The sequence below is a fragment of the Kogia breviceps genome, chromosome 3, assembly GCF_026419965.1.
Source record: "Kogia breviceps isolate mKogBre1 chromosome 3, mKogBre1 haplotype 1, whole genome shotgun sequence".
NCBI classification, from domain to species: domain Eukaryota; kingdom Metazoa; phylum Chordata; class Mammalia; order Artiodactyla; family Physeteridae; genus Kogia; species Kogia breviceps.
The window spans coordinates 1,692,898-1,698,897 of record NC_081312.1 but is presented as its reverse complement, the minus strand read 5'-3'; the positions used below and the strand labels follow the sequence as shown (position 1 = coordinate 1,698,897).

Below are 6,000 nucleotides of genomic sequence, written 5' to 3'. Positions count from 1 at the left end.
GCATGGGCCTTTCACTGTGGTAGCTTCCCTTGTTGCGGAGCACGGACTCTAGGCGCGTGGGCCTCAGCAGCTGTGGTGCACAGGCCTAGCTGCTCCGCGGCATGTGGGATCCCCCCCGGACCAGGGCTCGAACCCGTGTCCCCTGCATCGGCAGGTGGACTCCCAACCACTGCGCCACCAGGGAAGCCCCTTTCATACAATTTCAAAGGTTACTTTCCATTTATAGTTATTACAAAACATTGGCTATATTCCCTCCAATATATGGAACACTTCACGAATTTGCGTGTCATCTTCGTGCAGAGGCCACGCTAATCTTCTCTGTATCGTTTCAGTTTTCGTATATGTGCTGCCAGAGCGAGCACAAGTCGTCCCTGAGTCTTGTCTTTGCCTCACACCCCAAGCTTCAAAACGTGCTCCCGGGATGACCGCCTGTCACTTCCTCCCCTGCCACTGTCACCCTTCTGCAGGACCCTGACCGCACAGCCCTCACCGGCTCTCCTGACCCCTCCTGTCTGCCTGTCTCCACACAGCAGAGCTTAAGTCGAACCAGCCAGCCCTCTGGGGGCTGACAGTCGCATTTAGGGTTAAACCCAGGGTCCTTACCTGGCTCCACGGCCCCTCAGCCAGCATCTGACCTCCTGGGCATTGTTCAGACTCTCAGGCTTGTGCTGCCGGGGGCCCTGGCACCTGCCTCTTTCTGCCTGGCATGCTTGCTCTCTGCTTAGGCTCCGCTCGATGAACACCAGCCCTTCGGAGGGACTGGCCCTCGCCACCCTGCTGGAAACAGGACCATCTCTCACTCTGCTCCCTGTTGTTCCTCACCTGTAATCACCTGATGCTGGGGGAGGGTCGTCTGTTGCCGCCCTTCCGCACTAGAAGGTGTGCTCCAGGAGGACAGGGCCTGAGTCCCCAGGGCCTAGAGAAGCACCTGGCACACAGCAGGCACCCACACACGTGTCACATAAACAGTTAAGTAAGAGAACGTTCAGACGTAGGTAACCATAAGCAAAAATACAATCAAAGCAGAACAGTGAAGAAGGCTGGTAGAGGAGCTGAGCTGCCTAGAGATGGTGTCTGCAAATGACATTCAGTCACACACCCTGGAAGAGAAGCCACTGTTAGGATATCACCAGAAAAGCCCTGCCTGACATACAAACTTGGTTTCCTGGGACTTACGGTTAACCAGTGGGTAGTAAAGGAACAGCTTCCCAAGGTGAATTGTGGCTCATATAGACAGAGGAGCACATATAAAAGAGTCTACTTATCCCACAGGCAGGGGCCCAGGCAGGTGTTAGGACCCACTCAGGGGAGAAGCCCAATGACAGACACACATAGAGAGTAGGAACGGTGATGTGAATGTGCAAAAAGCAGACACACAACTGGGCTTTCTGGGTGGAGGGGCTGAACTGTGTCTCCCCCTATATTAACATGGTGAAGCCCTGACTCCCCAGCACCTCAGAATGTGACTGGCTGTATTTGGAGACAGGACTTTGAAAGAGATGATTAGGTTAAAACTAAAAAAAATGTGGCCATTAGGGTGGGTCCTAATCCAATCTGACTGGTGTTCTTTTAAGAAGAGGATATTTGTTCAGTCAAAGAGACAGAGAGATGTGTGTGTAGAGAGCCATCCACTTACCAAGGAGAGGCCTCAGAAGAAACCCACCCTGCTCAGCTTGACCTGGAACTTCCAGCCTCCAGAGCTGTGAAAATAAACTTCTGTTGTTTAAACCACCCAGTCTGTGGTACTTTGTTGTGACAACCTGAGCATATTAACACAAACACTCACTGGACAGGTTCATTTGCTTGTGTGTAGACAAGAATTACTTTTGCATTGTTGTCAGTTATCAAAATAACTTCTGTCAATGAAAAAAATTAATCAACAGTCAGTCTAAGAAACAGATGGAAAATTTTATTTGAACCAACCAGAGGATTATAACCTGGGAGACAGTCTTTCATAAAGCTCTGAGGACTGTTCTGTCTGTTAGACGTCAAAGCACACTTATGTAAGTTTTTTTGAGAGAAAGGTTTATATGTCAAAGGACATATTGACAGTTTACACAATTCAGATCTGCATGTTCAAAGTGAGTAGTGGGTCTTCGTGACCCCTTACAGGATTAAGAAGGAAGCTTATCTCCTAAGAAGTTAAGAATGTGGTGGATCATTTCGACCTTTACAAGATTAAGAAGGAATGTTATCTACTAAGGAGGTCTGGTTAATGCAGATGCACAATGCACACTATGGGGGAGGGAGGAAACCCAAACAGGCAGAGAAAATTTTTATGTTTAAATTCTTCTTGCCTTGCCATAAAATATGAATTTTATTTCATCAATTTCCCCCTTTTGATCATTAACCTTTTGATAGCAAGCATTAGGTGGTCAAATATTTGGTCCCTCAATATCAGGGTGGCTGCTTACCTGCCCTGAGTCCATCATGTCCCTCAATGTTGGGTCTTAGTAAACCCAGTTCTTTCTTTCCCTTTAGGGGTTGCACTAGTAAGATATTTGGCAAGGACTAATGGTGAATTCCAATTTGTCCAATAGGACTTATGCCAATTTTACCTTGCATGTGCATTGTGCATGTTCATTAATTTATAGAGAACTATAGGTGTGAGCAATAGTTTCAGGCTGTTTAGATATCATCTTAATAGAAGTAGGTGATACACAGACCGAAAGGCAAGAAACTATCACTTTATTTTTTTAAAATATTTATTTATTTAGCCTGCTCCGGGTCTTAGTTGCAGCATGCAAACTCTCAGTTGCGGCATGCATGCGGGATCTAGTTCCCTGACCAGGGATCAAACCCGGGCCCCTTGCATTGGGAGTCCTGAGTCTTAGCTAGTGGACCCCCAGGGAAGTCCCAAGAAACTATCACTTTCTATGTTATACAAACTGTAATCAAAATTGACAATAACAGTGACAATGTCATTAGTAAAGGTTTAAGCAATGATCCTGCTAAACCATACCATTTTCCTAGTATCTCCCCTAAATTGGGAAGAGGATTCTTCAGAGCTGAAATCTGATTCTTCATATGTATCTTAAGATGAATTATGTTAGAAGACTCATCAGGTATAAAAACCCAATATTTGGGCTTCCCTGGTGGTGCAGTGGTTGAGAGTCTGCCTGCCAATGCAGGGGACACGGGTTCGTGTCCCGGTCCGGGAAGATCCCACGTGCCGCAGAGTGGCTGGGCCCATGAGCCATGGCCGCTGAGCCTGCGCGTCCGGAGCCTGTGCTCCGCAATGGGAGAGGCCACAACAGTGAGAGGCCCGCGTACCACCAAAAAAAAAAAAAAAAAAAAAAAATATATATATATATATATCAAAAAGGCTTTAAAAACCCTTGGTCAAATAGGATTGTAGGTCTCTGTGAAACAATACTTATGCACTTAACCAAGTGACAAAGATTTCAAAGGCAAATACATAAAGTTACAATAGAGTAATTAAAAGGTAAAGGAACCTTACAATCTGCTATCAAAAGCAGATTGATATTTTAAGAAAACTTTGTTCTCTTAAAGAGAAAATCATACTCCATTTTTGCTTCAGCCTTTTTTTTTTTTCTTTTTCTTGCCGCACAGCTTGAGGAGTCTTAGTTCCCCAACAAGGGATTGAACCCACGGCCCCAGAAGTGAGAGTGCTGAGTCCTAACCACTGAACCGCCAGGGAATTCCCACCACAAGCTTTTTTTTTTTTTTTTTTTTTTTTTTTTAAAGAAGATGTTGGGGATAGGAGTTTATTAATTTTATTTATTCATTTTTGCTGTGTTGGGTCTTCGTTTCTGTGCGAGGACTTTCTCAAGCTGCGGCAAGCGGGGGCCACTCTTCATCGCGGTGCGCGTTTTCTTAGAATATCAATCTGCTATCACTGTCACAGCCTCTCCCGTTGCGGAGCACAGGCTCCAGACGCGCAGGCTCAGTAGTTGTGGCTCACAGGCCTAGTTGCTCCGCGGCATGTGGGATCCTCCCAGACCAGGGCTTGAACCCGTGTCCCCTGAATTAGCAGGCAGATTCTCAACCACTGTGCCACCAGGGAAGCCCCCGACTTATTTTTAATAACAAAATTCATTTACTCAAATTCAATCTAATCTTAGTCCTGACCACCGTAGAATTCCTTTATTTATTTATTTAAAAAACTAATTAATTATTTGGCTGCATCTGGTCTTAGTTGCGGCACACAGGATCTTTGTTGCGGCATGCAGGATCTTTTGTTGCGGTGCGCGGGTTCTTCATTGCGGTGTGTGGGCTCCTCTTTAGTTGTGGTGCGGGGGCTCCAGAACGCATGGACTTAGTTGCTCTGCGGCGTGTGGGATCTTATTTCCCCGACCAGGGATAGAACCTGCGTCCCCTGCATTGGAAGGTGGATTACTTTTTTTGTAGTACATGGGCCTCTCACTGTTGTGGCCTCTCCCATTGAGGAGCACAGGCTCCGGACACGCAGGTTCAGCAGCCATGGCTCAAGGGCCCAGCTGCTCCGCAGCATGTGGGACCCTCCTGGACCGGGACATGAACCCGTGTCCCTTGCATCGGCAGGCAGACTCTCAACCACTGAGCCACCAGGGAAGCCCTGGAAGGTGGATTCTTAACCACTGGACCACCAAGGAAGTCCCTAGAATTCCCTTCTAAAGATCTCCCCCACCCCGCCCCGCAAACATTCTACAACTTTCTATATCCATATTAATTTGTGCTTTATTTTCTTTACTATTTAGAAATAACCAGCTTTAGGACAAAATTACTTTCTTTTCCCTCACAAAAGTACATTTCCATTGCTTTTACCTTCTTTTAACTTGCATACAGTAGTGTTTTCCTTATTAATTTTTAATTATATATTTTAATACAATTTTTAACCTTAGTTTTAAAACCTTAAAAAAAACAGTGTAAAACAAGAAGAAGTTAATTATGAACTATTTATCATACCAGCATTTCCTGATTGGCAAATTTAAGAACACAGTCTAGAAACTAATTTCTTTCCTCAGTGGGATAAAAGACCTGTCCAATGAACAAAACATCTTTAGTTTTTCTCTAATAAGAAGACAAAAGTAAGGGCTTCCCTGGTGGCGCAAGTGTTAAGAATCCACCTGCCAATGCAGGGAACATGGGTTCAAGCCGTGGTCTGGAAAGATCCCATGTGCCGTGGAGCCACTAAGCCCGTGCGCCACAACTACTGAGCCTGTGCTCTAGAGCCCACGAGCCACAACTACTGAAGCCCGTGCACCTAGAGCCCGTGCTCCGCAACAAGAGAAGCCACTGCAATGAGAAGCCCACCCACCGCAATGAAGAGTAGCCCCTGCTCGCCACAACTAGAGAAAGCCCGTGTGCAGCAATGAAGACTTAATGCAGCCAAAAATAAAATAAATAATTTTTTTAAAAAAGACAAAAGTAGGTAAACTTAGACTTGTTTAGCAATGTATGTTTCAGTATCTTATTTGGAAATGATATGGATTTTCAATGAATTCCCATCATTTAATTAATTTAGCAGTTTCAAGTTACCAAAAATCTGGAGAAACTATTTTTAAGTAGACAGTCCTAAAACATACTTATTCCTAAATAATTCACCTAGAAACTCTTATTTACATTTAATTTACTTAAAAGTTTCATCATATCATGTTATTTTTCTTGCTGACAAATTTTGCAACAGGATTAAGATTTTTGTTTTTAAAGGAACTAATTTTTATTTTTCTTTTGCGGTATGCGGGCCTCTCACTGCTGTGACCTATTCCGTTGCGGAGCACAGGCTCCGGACGCACAGGCCCAGGGCCCATGGCTCACGGGCCCAGCCGCTCTGCGGCATGTGGGATCTTCCCAGACCAGGGGCACGAACGCGTGTCCCCTGCATCGGCAGGCGGACTCTCAACCATGGTGCCACCAGGGAAGACCAGGAACTAAATTTTTTTTAAAAATTTATTTATTTTTGGCTGCGTTGGGTCTTTGTTTATAGAACTGCTTAATTCCCTTTAAGCCAGTTAAATAGAGCTCTTTTACTAGTGAAATTTGGCAGCAACACACACC

At 45.2% G+C, this 6,000-nt stretch overlaps 1 non-coding gene across 1 annotated transcript; it reads right to left on the bottom strand.

Annotated features, from left to right (window-relative positions):
* Nucleotides 1–255: 255 nt before the first annotated feature.
* Nucleotides 256–362, bottom strand: LOC131753883 (U6 spliceosomal RNA). The gene has a single exon (XR_009334952.1). It is a non-coding gene; the product is annotated as a U6 spliceosomal RNA (small nuclear RNA).
* Nucleotides 363–6,000: the final 5,638 nt, after the last annotated feature.